The 21083-nt window shown below is 37.7% G+C and overlaps 1 protein-coding gene across 1 annotated transcript in view; it reads right to left on the bottom strand.

Annotated features, from left to right (window-relative positions):
• The window catches only part of LOC105386898, a 256587-nt gene that overhangs the window by 90977 nt on the left and 144527 nt on the right, over positions 1-21083 (bottom strand). The window contains exon 3 of the mRNA XM_048626326.1: positions 18464-18512. The gene's annotated coding sequence lies outside the window, so the exon portion shown is untranslated. The remainder of the gene's footprint in view (positions 1-18463; positions 18513-21083) is intronic.

The following is a 21083-nucleotide window of genomic DNA, read 5'->3' as shown; positions in this document are numbered from 1 at the left end:
AAAAAAATAATAATTATGTCATTCAGGAAGAAACACTATATACCGTCTGCCCAGGCTTTCAGCTATAGATCTCATTACCGCGAGGCCTTCAGGCGACTCAAATCTGGGGATTAGGATGTTATTCCGTGAAAATCGGTTTTACAGCCGCATTGGGGTACAGTCGACTCCATAAATGTCTATAAACTTATATACAGTGCGACAAACTTATCTGTTCCGGTGAGAGTTAACTAAATTGGTCCATATCTTATCATCTTATTTTACTAATAAATTATATATGGATATAGATTAGATGGGTTTATTAAAACCGCAAGGGTAAATTACCATTACGGGAAAACTTAACACCTTAAACAGATAAGTTTATGGCACTGTAACTTGTCTAAGCCAAACTTTACAAACTCAAAGTTAGTAATCGGTAGATACTTAAATTATAAAGTCAACCGGTGCTGGGTTTGATAAAAAATAATAGAAGTTAAGAATTGAAAAAGAATAGCCAATACGTTTACAACATTGATTAACTCTCCTTGATCAATTCTGACCTGTTTAGTTTAGATAGAGAAGGCTCTGGTAAATACAATACATACCGGTTAAACACATAACCATACTGTTTGCTCCACATAGTCAGGTACAAATGAGTACCTTTTTTGAGACTGTAAACCGGCACTTCATCGAAACAGTCTTACCCTTTATTTTATTGCTTCCATAATACGATACTCAAACCAAACAACCAACGTGTTTAAAAAAATAAATACACACAATATTCACTGGTATCTCCTAAAGAATAGGGTTGAATGTGCTGTGACAGCGGGCAGTGTTGTTTTATATCGCTACGTAACAAATGTTTACAAAATCCATTTCTCGTACGGAAGTTTTAAAGGTGTTTTCGTTCAATGATTGTTTTCAAACGTGAACATATAAAACGTAAAGGGAGGCACCGGCCGGCCGGGATATAAAATTTATACCAAGTTATTTTATTCTAGGGACGTGTTACGTGATTTACTGTTGATATTGTTGAATGTATTCATAACTTACTATGTCAAATGTTACCACGTTACGTATGTGGAGTATGGAGAGAGAATATTCTTCAGAAATTTGAGTAATAAGCAGTTTTGCCTAAAAACTATATTTATTATTTGGTCTTTAAAGGGATGATAATTTTATTTTATAGTTAGCCATTTTGTGACAACATCTTAATATTTCATGAAACTGCTGAGTAGTTCATGAGTCAGAAAACAAGACACAGACTAAAAACAGCTCATGGTGGCCTTAGTGATGTACCTACCAAGTTCTCTGAAAAGTAAATTAATGTAAAACTTAAAGTATACATAATTATTATGTATACCTAAAGTTTTTTATATTATTTATATGAATTTAGTCCGTTTCCTAGCATTTGATATGTTTGCAACAACTGTTTATCAAACCTAGTCTTTCGCTAGATAAGTAAACTAGCAAAGCAATTTATTCAGCATGGATTTGCACAGTCATGTTTATTTTTAAAACAGAACAATGCTTAACCCCTCGGGAGCGTAAACCCAGGCTGCCAGTTATAAACATGGCAGTGGTGGCCACCGCGGGAAATTGTCGTGCCCCGTTCTAGATAGTTCTAGAACGGATAAAGGTGGATTTAAGTTGCAGTTGGGCATCACAATTTAGTGTTACGTCCGGAGGAGGAACAATCAGTATAGGGAGATGTGAGGCGGGGTCACAAGAAAAGTCGCCTGTAAAAGGCGCGTCATGAGTCAGAATGCAATGTGTATGTGCATAATAAAAGTGATTATTTCTCAACGTGAATATTGGCTACTATTCTACAGCTTAATTTTTCCATTTTATTCTATTCAAACCACTGCGTCAGTTGCTATATTAGCAGAAGAGGCTTTTTTAATGACAAGTATGAAATAATACAGCAAACTGCATTGACTAATATATTACTAGATAAACTGTCGGATCATAGACTGTATATACTAAGTCTATGCTTCGGATAAGATTGTGGATGTCAAAAAGCGTTTGTGATTAGGTCCCCGACAGTACCTACTACATGAGAAGGCAAAGCAATCATTTCACAAGCTGTACCCGTGGATTCTAGGTCAATTTATCACATTGCTCATTTATCTTGTGCTCTGATCACCGGACTGGAATGCGTCCGAAAATCCCAGATGCAGCGAGCGCTGCCTTTATAAATTCATTTAGTTAGTTGCTCGTAATAAGGGGAATACAGGGATTTGCGGGTTTCAAAACGCAGCTTAGCCGGAATACATTCGTTTGTTTTATAAATTCGTATGTGCGCGAAATATTGTTTCGTGTTAATAGATAGGTTTCTTATTAATACATTGGTATAAAGATTTTAATTACCTACGGTGTAAGTATACAGTTTAATTTCCGGAGCTCCTGGATTAGATAAGTCGACTTCAACACTCTCGCATGTTACAAAGAGAATAACAATTTATAACAAAGTCTTTATTTTTAAATCAAAACCTTTACAAGAGTTCTGGGTATGGATCGGTTGTATAAAGGATATAGTTATGCCAAAATGCGCGAAAAGGCTTTAAACTAACATCGACCTTATGCCTGACATTTTCTGTTAGTACTCCCAAAAACAAGGTAGCAAATATACAGGGTGACCTAGGTTAAAATGCACATCCAAATTGACACAACTCGTTATTTGGAACAACTTTTATTTTACTACTTTACAAAGTTAGTATAAAGAAAATCTGATCCCATAGAACTAAGTCACGTGACTAACAAAGTTTCTTTGAACTAGGTATATATATCTAGTAAAAAAAGGGTTAGAAGTACAAGTTGTGTCACACTATCTTTCAGATGTGCGCTTTATCCTGTTGTTGTTGTTGTTGTTCCTATGGCACCCCAGAGGTGCAGAGGGTCTACACTAACGTCCGCCACTTCCACCTATCTTCGGCTGTACTTTTGGCCTCGCTCCAGCTTTAACGCCTTAATACTCGATGCTGGTCAACGCTTGGACTCGGTCGATACATTCACTTACCTCGGAAGCACGGTCACCCGTCAGGGAGGAGCAGATGAGGATATAGAGAGCAGGATCAAGAAGGCGAAGGCTGCGTTTGCCCAGCTCAAACCTGTTTGGGACTCGAATGTGCTCACAAGGCGGATAAAAATCTCCCTCTTCGACTCCATCGTGAAGTCCGTATTACTCTTTGGTTGCGAAACGTGGAGAGTGACGAAAGGGCTGACAAACAAACTGCAAGTGTTCGTCAATAAGTCCTTCAGGTCGATCCTACGCGTTTTCTGGCCGAAGACAATACGTAACGAAGATCTGAAACACAGGTTATACCTAGTTTAGCGGCAGATGCTAATTTACTTGTCACTGATTTAATATCATAATTTATGTTTAGGTTTAATTAGAGATTTAAGTGACAAATGTGTAACAACTTTTTTGGAAAAAAATTATCAATTATCTATGGAAGCTGTGCCGACAATCTCCCATCGGCAAGGAAATTGCGAAACGAAAGTGGAGATGGATTGGGCACACTGTACGAAGAGGAGCTACGAATGCCGCAAATGTAGCTTTTGACTGGAGGCCATCAAATGGCAAGCGCTCCCGAGGACGCCCTGTCCAAACATGGCGCCGAAGCATCGAAAACGAGCTGCGAGCCGCTAAAATAAGCTGGCGCTTTATCCTATTTAAAAAAAATCATTGGTGTCTTCAACTACAAGTTTGTAACGATTTTGATCCATAATCATTATGCCCAATTAAGGGTAAAGGTCGAACACTCAAACTTAAAGTTCCTTCCTGCAACTCTCAGCGCCAGTCTGATTAATTTGAATCTACATTCCGCATCCGCCCCGAGGGTATTGTCCGAGTAATCTTATTAGCTGAGTAGTGGCTGCATAGTGGGTCCCACTAACTGTCGATGACACTGAACAGCTGCCTTAAGTGCATTCCAGCGCCAGTCACATTGCGATGTGACATCGGATAGGTCAAGATAATAATTATAATACCTACGCTTTACTGTACTAGTTATTATTAATTGGTGTGATTCAGACGGTATTTCTGAGATGCTTATATAGCTTTTCGGTGCCGACTGAGCTAGTTGGTGAGGTGTACTAAGTGAGTTACTACATATACAGGGTGTTACAAAAAGGGTATACTAAACCGAAAGGGGGTGACTCAGAAGGCTATTCTAAACAACTTTTGTTCTACGAGTTTTGGAAATATATCAAGTGTTCACAGTTTTGTGCTCACTTTACCAATGTATCAGAAGACTTTCAAATCTCAAAGAAACCTGCGAGAGAGGAAGCCCGCCAACTTATCAATAAACTCTAAACTTTTTTTTTTATAGCATTCGAAACCTCACTTTTTATATCCGCTCTGCGTTATACTTAGATAAGCTCTGATAAATAAAAATATATGCTCTAGCTTTGGAACACAGAAAATCGTGCGATCTTCTATTGCATCGATTTAAATGAATCGATCTTTTAGACTAACAATATACGATATAGATCGAGGAAAACGATTGATTTAATTACTTCTATAGATAGTTTACGACGGTGACAAACATGAGAGATAATAGGCTAGGGTTTATCATCGTGGTGAGAGAATCGGCTATCCGATTATAGCACATGTCATGTCTATACTGTTGTCTGTACCACCTGTGGTATGTACCCATACATATAGATATAGTTGTCTGAGATGAAACAATAAAATTTTCCACACTACACCTACAGCTGAAGAAAGCCAATTTTCTTTGGTAGACCAGAGTAACATAAATTATTCATACCCAATAGGTATTGGGTTCTTTCAACGATCTGGCGTTGCAATTACTTTGGTTCTGCTTTCGCTCGTGATTTCTTAGGTGAAGTCTTCGGGGCTGATAAGTAATAACCCAATGTTCAATCATTTATGAAAAACTAGCTGTTCCCGCGAGCTTCGCTTCGCCTTAAAAAGTTTTCCTGTGGGAATTCCGGGATAAAAATAGCCTATGTTCTTTCCCAGGGTCTAAACTATCTGTGCATCATATTTCATTCAAATCCGTTCAGTAGTTTTGGCGTGAAAGAGTAACGGACAGCAGACAGACAGACAGACAGACACAGTTACTTTCGCATTTATAATATTAGTTAGGATTCAGCGTATCGTTCTTGATCTGATATGATTCGCTCACCATTTTTTAACCCTGCTCAAATAGAGTGGAATTATAAGGTTAATCTGTCTGTGTGTTTGTGTATCTATCTAGCTCAAAAGTTAAATGTGAACATACTCCATTCAAGAGATCTAGGTGCACCTAGCTAGACAAAATAATGACTTGAGCTTAACTAATAATTTTATTTATCCTAATGGTATGAATATTAAATTTCAGACAGTACCTACTGTCTGAAATTTAATATTAGGTAAGGTATGTAAATAAGTATTTTGTCCCGCTTTTTCATACCCATGTTAATTATTCAGTGTGCCACTGTATGTACAAATTTGATTAATTCCCTGCATGGTTGTGGAATCGTGGTCCCTTGTAAAAATATGAAACGTTGAATGTACCTACAGGTATATACTTATCTCTATATAAACCAATTAAAAAAATCCCTTTCCGGGACTTCCTGATGCTATTAGACGAGTGAATGTCAATAAATATACCTATTATATTTTATACAACTCGGATTCTCTACATTTTATTTCTATACATTAATTATCCTTAAATCCAGAATCTATATTCAATACATAGATAGGTACAATTATATTCAGGCAAGGAAATGCTCGCAGGAAAAGCCAGTGTTTCAAAACTGGATGCCTGTTCGGGACCCAGTGCCCTGCTGATGTGGTATCCTAGTATTCCTAGTGTCCTATCGAGGGAGTCCTGGGGTTCCAGTAATGAGAGAGTGGACTGTATTTTTATGATGGTATATTCTGGTTCACAGTAAGAGCCGCGTTACAATATTTCGGATAAGTAGATGTGTTCTGTATGAGATCCAAAAGGTAAGAGGGCGAATTTTGAATGGTTTTGAGTGAAGTTATACAAAATGAATGAATGTTACAATGCGATACAAATTGAATGAAGTAAATAGTTGAATGAATGATTATTATGAATGATTATGATGACGCGGTGCTCGAACATGCTCCCCGGGTTGAACGCTGTGTTCAAGAAGTTGGCAGCGGGCAGATGTTGTTGTAGGCTCGCTGTATGGTGCCCTTCTTGGTGAGGACGTCGACGACCCTTGTGATGCCATCAGTGCCCGGATGGACCTTGATGATGCGTCCCAGTGGCCAGAGTAGTGGTGGCATCGTTCTGTCCTTTACTAGGACCAGCGTCCCTTCCATCAACTGCTCTGGAGAAGACCGGTGCCATTTGGTTTTCTGCTGTAGCAAAGACAAGTACTCGTTAGAGAACCGGTTCCAAAAATGTTGTCGTATCTGCTCAACCCGCTGGTATCTTGGCAGCAGCTTTATGTTGGCATCTGTGACAGTATCGTTTCGGCTCCGTAGGCAGGTTGGTTAGGCGCGTGACGTGGCGCGGCCGGCCGGGGTCCAAAGTTCACGCGGCGACTTTGTAGACGTATGCCGCAGTGTGATGACTTCGTAGGTGACCTAGGCTGCCTAGATGGATGGAGATGACTTTGGAGATGTCCTCTGGGTTGTTTCGCCACGAGGTTGATCTTGCAGCCCAAAGTTCTCGGCCGAAATTCGTCGAAATATCACGTAGAATGCTGCACGCGACGTCTTCGCAGGTATCCTGGAGGTGTCCTCGGCAAGGTGGTACTTGCAGGTGTCCTGGAGGTGTCCTTGACGAAGTCTCTCACGTGGCACGTGGAAGTTGATGACACGGCGGTTACTGGTTGTGAAGAAGGACCATGTTCGGGACCCAGTGCCCTGCTGATGTGGTATCCTAGTATTCCTAGTGTCCTATCGAGGGAGTCCTGGGGTTCCAGTAATGAGAGAGTGGACTGTATTTTTATGATGGTATATTCTGGTTCACAGTAAGAGCCGCGTTACAATATTTCGGATAAGTAGATGTGTTCTGTATGAGATCCAAAAGGTAAGAGGGCGAATTTTGAATGGTTTTGAGTGAAGTTATACAAAATGAATGAATGTTACAATGCGATACAAATTGAATGAAGTAAATAGTTGAATGAATGATTATTATGAATGATTATGATGACGCGGTGCTCGAACAATGCCTTTTTTCATGTTTCAGTTTCCTGAAAATAAGATATTTGTTAAGAATGAAATTTCCCCTCGCATTCTCAGAGGCTTTCATAAAGGTTTTTCATCATAGAGTTATGAATTTGTGGGAATTTTATTTCTCAACGAATAATTTTTGTAGCACATTTTTGTCAGTATATTCGGACGGGCTTATTCTGGTCTCGCATTATACGTGCATAAGTGAAAAGTAAATGCGTTAGTGTTACGAAAGAAAAAAACTGTGCAGTACAAAATAAAAGACACTAGGTATCCTTAAATATGTCCACATGATTTAATTATTGTTATGTTACTTTCAGCCACAGATATATTTTATTCTGTGGTTTTACCCTTTTCAGATAATCTTTTTTCATTTCTTTAATAATATGCCAGTACCTTGCCAGTACCTAAAAAGAAAGTCCAATAAAAAAGTAGTCTTATACTAAACAAAGATTGAAACAAACAAAAAAAGAATTGGTCAGACCATAGGAATGTGCATAAAAAACTGAAAAAAGATATTTATATTTTTCTAACTAAGATAGTTAAAGAAGCTATACAATACACAGTCTCAGATTATTTATGTAAAGACTAATAGCCTAGTTAATCAGATGTTTATTATTAATAACGTTTCAATTTTGTGTTATGCCTGATCTCCTTGTATCTATAATTAGAACTAGCTGTTCCCGCGAGCTTCGCTTCGCCTTAAAAAGTTTTTCCGTGGGAATTCCGGGATGAAAAGTAGCCTATGTTCTTTCTCAGGGTCAAGACCATATGTATACCATATTTCATTCAAATGCGGTCAGTAGTTTTGACGTGAGAGAGTAACAGACAGACATACAGACACAGTTACTACTTATCGCATTTATAATAATGTTAGTTAGGAAGTTAGGATTAGGATAAATCATAAAAGCAACATCACGATACAAAATTCTAAAAGCTTTATTTCACTTAAACTCCTGCAATAATAATTAACTTTGACATGATAGCGGCCTAAACAAACTTCCCTTTTAAACTATTCATGTATGTTGGTATGGAGCAAACATTATAATGCTTACATGCTACTGCTGGTGTTCCTTATTTAAATAAATAAATAAATACATTACATAATGTTTCATTTCATATTTCATTCAGGTGGTTGTGCGATGTGTTATCTTTACCGTGTACAGTCTGAGTCAAAGAAACTTAACTCCTCTCGGAGTCAGGTTTCTTCTTAACCTAACAAAAGTGTATCCTGTGTATTACCTAAATAACGTTAAAAAACCTAAAAATATCGCATAACTTTTGAACGGCTTAGTAGATTTTACACACACATACTGAAAACGTTTTTTTGCTGCTGACTGACTGTACTATGTTATAAGTTCTTTCTGAGTGTCATTCACTACAACCCCCCCCGCCCCCCTGGTTGACTCGGTAAAAGAAGATAATTATTATTATTCGCAAAGAAGAATAAAAGTTTGATGAACTTAAACCTACTAATGCGATAGAATTGATTGTATTTATAAAAATGATAATTATTTAAGGCCCCGCCTAGACGATCACTTGTCAATATTGCGCAGAATCATAATTATGATGTTTCAATTGCTACTGCTTAAATCTATTATTGAAAGTACGAATTATTAGAAATGGACACGGATTTCATAAAAATATACTTTTAGGGATCTTTTGACGTATTTCCCGGAAAATTTCCCAATCGAGGGAAAGGACGGAATGTTTCTGGAAAAAAACCTAACATTTAGCCTACAGACGGCTGCGATTGTAATGAAATTGCTTTTTGTAAAAAAACGATAAGCCTTTGACCTGTGTTATTGCATGGTTCATGTTTGGTTTGCTATGTCAGACAGAACGGATGATATATTTTTAAATATTTGAGAGTGTTTCCTAGTTTTAATACAGGGTGTTGCAAAAAGGGTACACTAAGCCGAAACCAGCAGTGTATATGCAGCATGTTATATCTAAGCCCGAAACTGACATGCTGAGTTCGGCTAAGTATACCCTTTTTGCAACACCCTGTATAGTGTATAATCCATTATTACATATCTTATGAAAAATTGTGGGTTAAGTACTATTATTGCTAACTTTATTTATTTCACATAGGTACTATGCATATGTACACATGGGATGAAATTTCTCAGGATCAAAGAGTGTAGAAGAAAAAGGGGAGGGCTTTGCCTAGCAGTGCGTACACAAGGAGGCTTTAAAAAAAAGGTACTAGGTATACTTAAGTATAATATTTTTTAAGCATACAAAAACATGTTTTTCTTTAACTTTTAAGTTCTTGATAAGTTGTTTGTAGCTCTACTTCAAGTCTCCCCGCTGACGCTTTTTAAAATGGCAGCGCATTACGCCTAACCATTGACAAAGGAATAAAGAGAGGACATGGCATATCCACGAAAAAAATGCGCCTACCTAAACTTTGGTTTCAATTAAAATGGCGGCTTTTTTCTTGAAAAATGCTGTCAAACAAATTGTTTGACAGCTGAAGTACCTTGTGTTTGGATGTCAATCAACATGGCGACCGGTCGCAATGTTGTAATTTTAAGGCAAAGACAAAACTACTGCTTTTTTTTACGTAGGATAACACCAATAAGTTAAAAAGAGACGACGATATATTTTTAAGTACCGATTTTTATGCCAGGTCCTCTCTTTATTCCTTTGTCAATGCGCCTAACGCGGCCAGTGCGCGAAATATGATTGTGTCATAAATAAAGTAGCTAATCAAATTGGCCACAAATGGGTAATTTAATCATCTTACTCATAGTTAATTATTTACTTGACACCAACCTAACATGGCTCAGTCTTTTGAATGGTGCTCAAAAAGTTTAGCTAACTATACTTATTGTTTTTTTTTGTTTAAACTCTATAATAATCAAAAAGTTTCAGTGGCATAGCACCAAATTACTCCTAAATGGAAAAGGCTAGATAAATGACACCTTCCGCAGTATTAAAGTACATTACATACAGCGCATTATAATTATGATCAACTATAAAAACGTAAATATTTTATTCAAATTCTAAATTAAATTTTAATGTTTGGAGGATAAAGGGGAAGATGTGATGGACCCATGGCCCCAACAATGTTTAATAGAATAACGGTGATTTGGAGTGAAATTTTTCTAATTGGAGCTTTTTAATTGCTTGTGAGTCAACTTATTTATTACACGAAAACTACTACTATATCTACATACTAGAGTATACTAAACATAGGTATCAACAATTAAGCTGGCTGATCTACATAATCACATGACAAAGGTGGTGAGTAGCGTATTGTTGATTAGATGCCCTATTGTGCGGTCACACGTTCACAAGACCAGCACAATTACATTATATAACCCACCTACTTACGGTAGGTACCTACAATTACGCAGGTACCTTATAATTAGCCCTCCTCTGTTATTACTTAAGCCTATGACGCACGACATTGTCACCCATTTTTTTAAATCAAAAATCATAATTATTTAAGCCCTCAGCTAAACTGACCGTCCAGTAATTCGTCCAATACGGTAAACCAGTAAAGCACATTAAAATAATTTAAAATCTTAGCTTCCTCTATATTATAGAAACAAGCTTTTCACGCAAGGATTTCCCATCTTTCATATCCCATCCATCCTGAAAAAAGATAATTATTATTCAGTTTCCATAGTAAAGCCTCGTCTGTCCGATCTTGTCATGTCGATATCGTTGAATGTTACGTTACCAATCTCGTCACATTATTAAGAGGTGCACGAAAGAGACCGTACCTATTGAACTTTATATTCGCCATGGGCAGCCAGCGACTGACACTACTCTGATTGGATAATCCTTTTACCACATGGTGACTAGCCCTAAACATCTCTAGTGTTAGACTCTTCAGCGCTCGATTTTCAACTATTACGATGAATAGATCTTATTTGTGCAGCGATAAAATATTCTTAGGTTTTTCTATGTTCCGCTTATGGGTCTTATTATGCGCTGGGGGTGGCTCAATATCTTTCATGTTGAGTGTACAACCCGTTTTTTAAACTCCGTACAAAGCACAATATCTCCAAGCGAAGGTCATTAGAGGAGAAATAAAGCCAAAAGGGACTTGTTTTACGGAGAGAGCTCTTCAAAAATACTTTTCACGAGGAATTAGAATTAAACGGACATTTGCAATGCCCCGGCATTCCTCATTACTTCGTACTTATTTTTGTGTCACAACGGTTAAGTACAAGCTGTATTTTTTTTTCTTTTTTACTACTGGCGACCTAGACGGTTTGTTTGTTAGCCTCTTTGAAGTTTAACATTTAAGAAGTTGACTGACATAGAGTTAGAATGATTGTTTTATATAGGGATATTTTTTTCGTTATTTTATTTGTAACGGATAAGGTCTCAGCTCTCATTTGTGAGGCTGTCGGTTCGAATCCTGCCATGTACCAATGAATTCTTTAGAAATAAGGAATTTAAGTACAATAATTGATCTGATCATCTAGATTCTGGATTATACATCCTTAGTGCATTATACCAACTCATTCAAATAGGCGATACTAAAATATTTAATTTACATTAACGTTAAATGACGTCCCTGAGTACGGCAGTTACTTACTTACATTTCTTTCGTTCATTCCATGGAGATTTAAAACCGTCCTAGCATTATTAATCAAGCTAAGAAAGCCCTATTTTACATTTACGACACGGCGTTTAGCTACGCAACAGTGAAAAGCCTAAATCGATTATTTTTATCTCAGTGCAAATGAAATGGAAAGAATGGTGGTAATTCACTTTACGATCGCAGGCAAGAAGCACTTTCGAATAAACTCGATTGTGAAGGAGAGAAATCAAATGTAATCAAAGAAGTTAAGTAGACATCGTCAGTTGCTTACTCTGTGTCAGGTAACGTGGTGTTACGACGCGGAAATAACAATGTATGATATTATATGACGGCTGAATGGTGTAATGGTTACAGTGACCCTGACTGCTATGCGGAAGGTCCCGGGTTCGATTCCGGGTTGGGGCAGATATTTGTTTAAAGACAGATATTATTTTGAACTCGGCGGGTCTTGGTTGTTGATATTTATATTTAGTATCTATACAGGGTGTAGCATGTAGCTTTCGGCTTAGTATACCCTTTTTGCAACACCCTGTATATCTATGTATTTGTGTAGATATATCAGCTGTCCGACACCGATAATACAGGTTCTACTTAGCTTGGGGTCGGATGGCCGTGTGTGGGATGTCCCCACGTATTTATATATTATTTATTTATAATATTATGTGAAATGTACATAGATATGCTCATGACTGTAATACCCGAAGTGGTAGTCAGAGATTCTCGCAAGCGACACACAGAGCTGGAAATCAAGACTTTGAAAGCACCACTCAAGTTCGATTTACATCAAACGAACACATTTATTATTATTCTGTTCTTGTTCTGGCTCTAATTTTGGTGCTGATTCCCATCTTAAGGCAGATTATTTTTATACGGTGGGTCACTACATAACCAGCCCCTTTACCACCACCAACACTAGTAATCTTACAGTGAATCCTATTATTAGCCGTACTGTTTTTGTTTGTACTAAGCATTAATTTATACAATATAACTAACTATTGGATTTTCAATTATAAAAAAACACATTAGCAATCATCATATTCAGCATCATTCCTTAAGCAGCATCGCTCATGTTCGGTGCTAGTAACGACGCAGTACATAGTAACCTCATTTGATGATGATGGCCTCCTCGTCGTATCCGACGACAGCGACCCTGTCTATCTTCTCGCATGTGCTCTGATGTGGCTGGAGAATCCGAACTTGTTTTTAAACACCCGGTCACATTGGGCGCAGAATAGTTGACCGGAGTCGTTGTATGTATACGTATAGGAGGGCTTTGGGCGAGATTTTCGAATTTGTCGTTTCGCTTCCAGGTCTTTAAGTCGGGTCTCTTCGTAATTCTCTAGACCTTTCCGGACTGCGGAACGCCATTCTGGCCTTACTTGTGCGAGCTCCTCCCAACGATTCGGTGGTATGCTGCAGGCGTTTAGGTGGCGTTTTAGGACGTCTTTGTATCGGAGGTATTGTCCGCCATGGTTCCGTTTCCCGCGGGTAAGTTCGGAGTAGAACACAGTTTTCGGCAGCCTCAAGTCCTTCATTCGCGTTACATGTCCACACCATCTTAGCTGACTCTTCATTATTCGGGCTTCTATGCCAGTCATATTTGAGCGCCTCAGTACTTCGGTATTTGGTACACGATCTTGCCACTTGATGCGTAGAATGGAACGCAGACATCTCATGTGGAATGAGTCCAGTTTTCTGATATCTGGTTTGTAAACGCACCAGGTTTCTGCAGCATAGAGTAAGACTGGTAGTACCAGAGCCTTATAAACGGAGAGTTTTGTCTGCAGTTTTAGATCGTGTGATTTCCACACTCTGTTGTTCAGTTTCCCGAACGTTGCAGCTGCTCTTGCTATTCGGGTAGGTATTTCTGATGCGAGGCTGTTATCGCTTCTTATTTGGGTCCCAAGGTATTTGAAAGTTGATACTTCTTCGAGACCTTCACCGTTTAGTACAATATGAGAGCGGTCAGCGTCAAGTCCTCTCGGGGGTTGTTTGAGTACTTGAGTCTTGGATATACTTATAACTAAGCCAAATTTACAGCAGCTGGTATGTACAGCGTCCATGTAGTGTTGAAGTGATTCAATGGAGTCTGCCATAATGCATAGGTCATCCGCATAGAGAATATCCAGTATTGAGATCTTATTTACTTTGGTCTTTGCCCGAAAGCGTGTAAGATCAAAGATACTCTTGTCCGTTCTGACACTGATGGTGATATGTCCACTGCATTTCTTGAGCGCGTCAGTCATTACGCAAGAAAAGTATATGGCAAATAGCGTGGGTGCCAGAACACATCCCTGTTTAACCCCACTAGTGACAGGAAAAGGTTCGGAGTATTCATTTTCATGCTGAACTTTTGCATACATGTCCGTGTGGAACTGTTTGATGAGGTTAGTAAACTTCTCAGGACACCCCGCTTTCTTGAGTACAGTCCAAAGAGCATGACGTGGCACACGGTCGAAGGCTTTTTCTAAATCGACAAAGCACATATATAGGGGACGGGTTCCGCTCATCTCGCATAATCTTTATTGACCAAAACTCATTTCGCATAACTCGTATGGTCTAAACTTTTTTGGCCGAACCATCACTTTGCCAAGACTTATGTGGCATAAGGCTCGTTTCGTCTAAAACTCTTTAGGCACAATCTTTAAACACCTAAGTTTCGTTTACTCAAATTTATGTTCGTCTATACCTATGTATAATCTTGTTTCTCCTAATGTTATCTTAATAAATAATATATTAAGTATATAGTAAATGTACAAATTGTGGTATTTTTCTCCTACATCCCGAAAATCACGATATTGTATGATCAAAAAATCGAAAGTTAACGACCAATATAATTATTACAAACCCCATGAGATCGAAACCTAAAAATAGGTGCGACGACGAGCAAAGCGAGGAGGAGCGTGTTAGGTGCACATGTTCATCAAAACCAAAGCGGAGCGCAGCGAAGCGGAGCGGAGCGTTTTCCAAACAGCGGAAACAATACAAGGCACCAGTTTGCGCTATGTAGGGAGACGCTCCGTCAAAGTTAAAGCCAAACGAATATTATTACTTTGTATTAACCTATGCCATAACACTATTAGACTATTCAAGATTTGGCCATACCATTATTAGGCTAAACAATGTTATGCGAAATAACTTTTTACTAAACGAGATTTATGCCATACGATTTTCGGCGTAACGAGACTTTGACCAAACGTTACTATGCAATACGAGATTAGGCAAATAAATCTTATGCCAAAAAAGGTAGAACCATAGGGGACGATTCTGTTCTAAGCTTTTTTCTTGTATTTGTTTTACAACAAATATGGCATCTAAAGTTCCCCTATATGGACGGAAGCCACACTGTGTCTCTGGTAATATCTGTTCAGCGATTTTACTCAAACGGGTATTTATAATATGCGCAAGAATTTTGCCAGCAGTAGACAGCAGTGCAATACCCCTGTAAGAGCCGCAGTCAGACAACTGTCCCTTTCCCTTGTAAAGCTTACACAAAGAGGCATCCTTCCAGTCCTGTGGTATGGTCTCAGACTCCCAGATCTTTAATATGAGCTCAAACAGTTTGTTCTTGATGTTTGGTCCGCCATATTTGTACACTTCAGATGGTAGCCTCATTTATGTTACAAAAAAATACTTAGGTAATTATATTATTTTCAATTCAGCAATGTATCAGAACTATGTATTTCGTAACTAAGAAGATCCAATCCAATATCCAAAGGCATTATTTTTATGATTTAAAAAAGTATACTTACGCCAACTTACTGTTGTAAAATCTTGTCGATTTCAAAAAAGATTTATTTTTAAAATAAAAATCGCCTGAAAATACTAAATAGAGATATTTACATAATTATGACGTATAATAATTATTATTGTTACACAATTTCGTGATAAAGTTCTTGTAGGCACGTCTCGGGTACGTGATACGAAATAATTTATGAATAACTAATTAATCCCACGGATAGGGGTTCATTTTCAAACTTTTCAGACAAAGAGCCTCGCATCGTTATGATACGGATATTGTAATATTAAAATTAAATTTAACGCATGCAGTAAATATAATTATTTTGTATTTTGCTGTTATTAGAACCCGATCTAAAAAGATGGCGTTTTACACAAGCGAGCAATTAAAAAGTTGCAATCATGACCCCAAATGAAATATAATATATTTGAAAACTTAATTTAAAATTTGGAATACATATTTACGTATTTAGTTGGTAATATGCGCTGTTAAATGAACTTCAATATTGCAAACGGCGCGGCGTCTTTATATCAGTATTTTTTTTCTTTAGGTAATAAGTTTGTGCTATATTATCACTGGATTTTTTTCAATGCTTGTGGATGTAGTACCAAAAACGTCAATAATGTAAATTTAGTATGTTGCAGTTTTATTATAACCCAAGCAGAAAAGTCGTAAATAAAGGAAATGAAGGCAGATAAGTACTTAGAAAGCGTTCGAACCGTATTTTTTTCATGATAATATGTTGAAAAAACACAAATCCATTCTAAAGATAAATTTGTATAGTTTTTATTGTTAGGCTTCGATCATTTATTAAGTTTTGAATTTAGAAAATTAATAATTTATGGTTCACCATGAGAAATAAAACTGCAATTCTGTTTCCCTTCATTAAAACTTTCACCAATACATTTTACCGGAGTATCGACGTAAAAGATATTGCAATATCGTGGCTATCGCAATTTTTAATCAAAGGGAGGTAAGAACTTTTAAAATCAAGGCAAAGACAAGCCTTGTGGCAAAGGCAATGAAGGCAAAGAAGTTTGACTGGAAATGTAATTTACAGACGGTACGGTACTATCAAAAGTTGGATGCCAATCTACTAGATTGTAGATTGTACAGAATATTAAAAGCTCAAAACGTGTTCATTAAATGTTAGTGCCGGTTCATTAGTTGTTTGTTTATACTGTATCCCCCGAATAAGAACGAATCACTACTTAACGAACGAACGTACGTACTGTATAGTGCAAAGTATGGATAGCTAATATTTATGTAACACCATTTTATCCTACCCATGATTAGATCTACCCATGATTAGAATAAATGAATTTTTATCTTTACTGAATGTTTACAAGAGGCTTGCAAGCGTCATCGTGATACTAAAATTTCGTATTTTTTTCTAACCAATATACAATCTTAATCTTTCCTTATTTTTATTTATTTATTTATAAATAGGCACTAATACCTAGGTAGGTACCATCTAATTTTATTTTTATGGAATATTAATAATATTTCCCTGAGTCACAATTTCGCCTTAAAATACCACTATTGAAACTTCCTGTATGTACATATTATTATGCTGTAGGTAGTAAAAAAGCAGAAAGACTTAAAAAAATGGGCTTGAGATTATGGATATGATGATTAGCCCCTGTTTCACAATATCTGGTTAGTGGCTACATGTAAGATAGAATACATGCTGTCACTCTCTGTTATTATTATTTAGACAGTGACAGCATGTATTTTTATCTTACAGGTAGCCACTAACCAGACACTGTGAAACAGGGCCTTACTGTCACAAAATTAACTTTACCAGTACACACTAATATAGACCGAAGTAGTGAAATCATACGAGAGTATTTCGCATGTAGCGCGGTGGGCGTCTGTCAAAAACAAGTGCTGATGCGGTGCTGTTTTAATTATTAAATTAAACTGTCTTTTGCTCTGCGGTTTGTCGTATTTTACTATTTAATTTATTATTTTGCAACATACGTTAATTATACTGGGTAAATCTTATCAGTGGGCCGGTGATTGTTTACTAGCCCGTTATAGTGAGGCACTCGCGAAAATAAAAGCAGCATCCCATACATTTTGTTCAGTACGTATATTTAAAATTAATGAATACTTAACTCTGTTTTCACACTTCTGTTTTTTATTTCTTGTTTTCACACGTTACCCATTTTCATATTGTCTATTTCCTATCTACTTGGTTGTCTGGAAGAGATTACTTTTAGTAATAAGGCCGCCGATTGTACTATTTATTTTCTATGTTTGTGAAATTGTTTCTGTCTGTGTGCAATAAAGAGTATTTTATATTTTATCTTTATCTTTATCTTTATCTCTTTTGTCTTTAATATCCGAATCGGTCCCATGATGAAAGTTGAACAGAATGAGGGTACATTCATATGCCAACGCTAAAGTCACTGATAAAGCTGCACCCCAATAAATCATTTTTGTTTTATACCAGGCTCCAGCACAATTAAGTTTCGTGAGTAAGTACCTAGATATCAGTTGAATAATGAGGCCAAAAATATTTGCTGATATGATTAAATAACTTGTACTTGTGGGGACATCTCACACACGGCTATCCCAAACTGGGCAGAGCCTGTGATGTGGGTGTCACAGCTGATATATCTACACAGATACTAGATAGATACATATTAAATAGATAAACGACAACCAGACACAAGACAAACAAAAGTGCTCATCACACGAGTGTTTGCCATGAAGGCCTAGCACGGGGAGCAATTAAGACGTGACAAAAGTTCTCCGTCACGCTCGCTCTTGAGGCTGTGCAATGAGGGTGAGTGTGACGAAAACAAATTGTCACGTTTTAAATGCGCCTCGTGCAAGCTACTGGGCGGGACTCGAACCCGCGGCCCCAAGCTTCAAAAGCAGCTTCACTACCGCCTAAGCTACGCCTGCGAACAGTGAATATTCTATGTTTCGCGTCGAACAGTAACTTAAGCTGGTAACGTGAGATATAACAGCACTCAATACCAACGAAATAAAGGCACTAGCTGGTACTTACTTATTAAAGGCTGAAGTGGATTTGTGACCATTGGCAGCGCTCCAGGTACCTGCAAAAGGAATTTGTCTTTCAAAATGGGGTTACGGTGTTACACTTTGATTTCAATTTTACAGTAGAATTGTACAATACAGTTGTATTGTATTGGGTGTTAAGAAAATAGTGTTTTTAATCTGAAAGGGTAATTGACTACTTACATAATTATTGTGATTTAGTATGTGAATAAAGAAGCTCAGATGTACACTTGGGTTTTTTTTGCCACGTACTAGGTATCGTGTGCGTCTTGCGGCCCATGCTGAGTATGCTGAATCACTCTTGGTCGCTTTATTCACCTTGCTCTACTGCATGAGGCTGTAGAGAAATAGCTCCACTCTTTCTTTTAAAATAATAAGTAGGTTATTTGTGGAACAGGAACTTAAAACAATGGCCAGCCCACCCTCTCCGACAACTAAAAGAATGTAGACGTAGAAATATGCACCATAAATTACGGCCAGGTACGCTGCCGTCTAGATTTCCACCGAACAAGATTTTCTATGGCGCTCAAAGAAAAATAAAAGAAGCGAGTCTCACTGAAAGATACACCGAGCCGAAGCGGATTCTAAGCTCTTGAAATATGTTTTATTCAGGCTGAAATTATTGTGAACTTTTAAATGTGTTTTTTTGGTTTTGTTTATATTTTTTTGTTATTTTATTCATTGACACTCAATTCAGAATGTATCCGGATACATGTGTAAATCTAAGCTTCTTTGTTCACACACTAAATAATAAAATATAAGTAAGTCGGGATTTTTTAGATAAAAGTATGCTTGGTCCGAGTCTGCCCGTATTAAGTTCGATTATTCCAATTGTCTGTCAATTTCCGAGTATTCTCGGATCACGTTTTTATACGATATGCTCCGTGCGTACTCGTATCATGAAAACCTATGCACAACAATATTACATAAAAACCTAAAATACGTTAAAAAATCAACGAATAACGTTTTGCAAAAATATCACGATCAAAAAGAACGTTGAAATCGATACATCACGATGTTTCAGTATTTCCCACAAGCAAATACAAAACAAATCACTGATCTTTTTCGTGCATAAAAAGCAAATATTTTATTTATTTATTGAGTTTCGGCGACAACTCGACGTGTTTACTGAATTCTCGGTGGAATAAAATACGACTGTAATCCGTTCGGGCCAAAAGTAAAATTAACTTGTAAAGTGAGCAAGTGAGCTGATGATGTCATTCAGGAAAGTGGTTTAAAATTAATATTTTGCTGCGAACGCTACAGAGTATGTAAATGCAAATTAACACTACATTACATTCCTCTTGCATGCAATTAAATTTAACTTGAATTTAACCATCAAAGGATTATTGGAAGCTCACAGTTACACAGTTAGCTATTATTCACAAATACAATGCCTAGAGGCGGTTGGTGGTATTATGTGAAAAGTTAAATATATACTGATATTCCCGATATACTCAATACGCTACTATTGACTATAGTGTGTGTTCGCGTAACCAATAAATGGTCGCTATGAAAGCCAAGTTTAACTTTCGTCCTATCATCTGCATTTTGTACTCTAAGGGCTGACTTTTCAATGGTCAGATAAGTGTTATCTGAGAAATAAAATTGTTGCTGTGTTAGGGTCGATAATAAAATTGTGTTATTTTTACTTGATATTGTCGAATGAATACCGATTTAAGTAGGATTTATTCGACAATACCATAGTTCGAAGGTAAGAAAAAAAAAAAGAAATAGTAATGGCGGTTGGGTTGACTGGTTGAGCAGATTCAGTCTGTTGCTAACTGTGGTCCAAGACGGACGTGTATCTGGGAGAATAAATTCATATCCAAGAATAAAGAGTTTTATCTTGTGCCACATTGATTTGTTTTGTCTCCACTCCACCTCCGAGGATTGTGTCTTCTACAGTTCAGAAGTGGCAAACGACCAAAAAAAAAAAACGTTAGTAACACGCCCATTCATTTTGTTTCTGGATTTTCTTGTAATAAGTTCATTAATATTACTGTTGATAACATTTTCTGTGGTCACGTAGCCATTAAAATCATAAGTTTGCCAAGTGGCTGCTATAAGAGCAAAAAAATTAAACTGAGGGTATTTTTGAAATTTTAATATTTTATTTTGATCATCTTCCTGGGCTATGGGGTTACAAAGGGGGTTGAAAATTTGCTCAGATTTTGTCTACGATGCACGGTTATCGAGATATTTCACATTTTGTGAAAATGTATGCTTGTTAATATTTCTTTTGTGCTTAATATTTCTTTTGTTTTCTTTTTTTTTTCGGTCCTCGAGCTACTAGACGATGGATAAACATCCGCAAGATCTGGAGTCAAGTCGGGATTCAGTTCGCCGACGCCTCGAGACGCCTGGCCGTGGGGAGCCACGGCCTGCCACTCGCAGCAGAAGCCGCAGCCGCTTGAGGACGCGCAGTCCCAGCCGGCTGCACAGGGAACCGGGGCTCGGACAAAAGCCTTGAGCGCATCGATCTGCTCGAGCGGGAGCTTCAGCGAGAGCGCCAGCGAGTGGACGCTGCCAGACGGCGGCGCTCGAGTCCACGGCGTGTCAGCGAACACCGTGAGGAGCACCGGCATCGCAGCTCTTCTCGTCGCAGT

The sequence above is a fragment of the Plutella xylostella genome, chromosome 16, assembly GCF_932276165.1.
Source record: "Plutella xylostella chromosome 16, ilPluXylo3.1, whole genome shotgun sequence".
Classification (NCBI taxonomy): domain Eukaryota; kingdom Metazoa; phylum Arthropoda; class Insecta; order Lepidoptera; family Plutellidae; genus Plutella; species Plutella xylostella.
The sequence above is the reverse complement of the archived record's forward strand: the minus strand, read 5'-3'. Positions and strand labels throughout refer to the sequence as shown.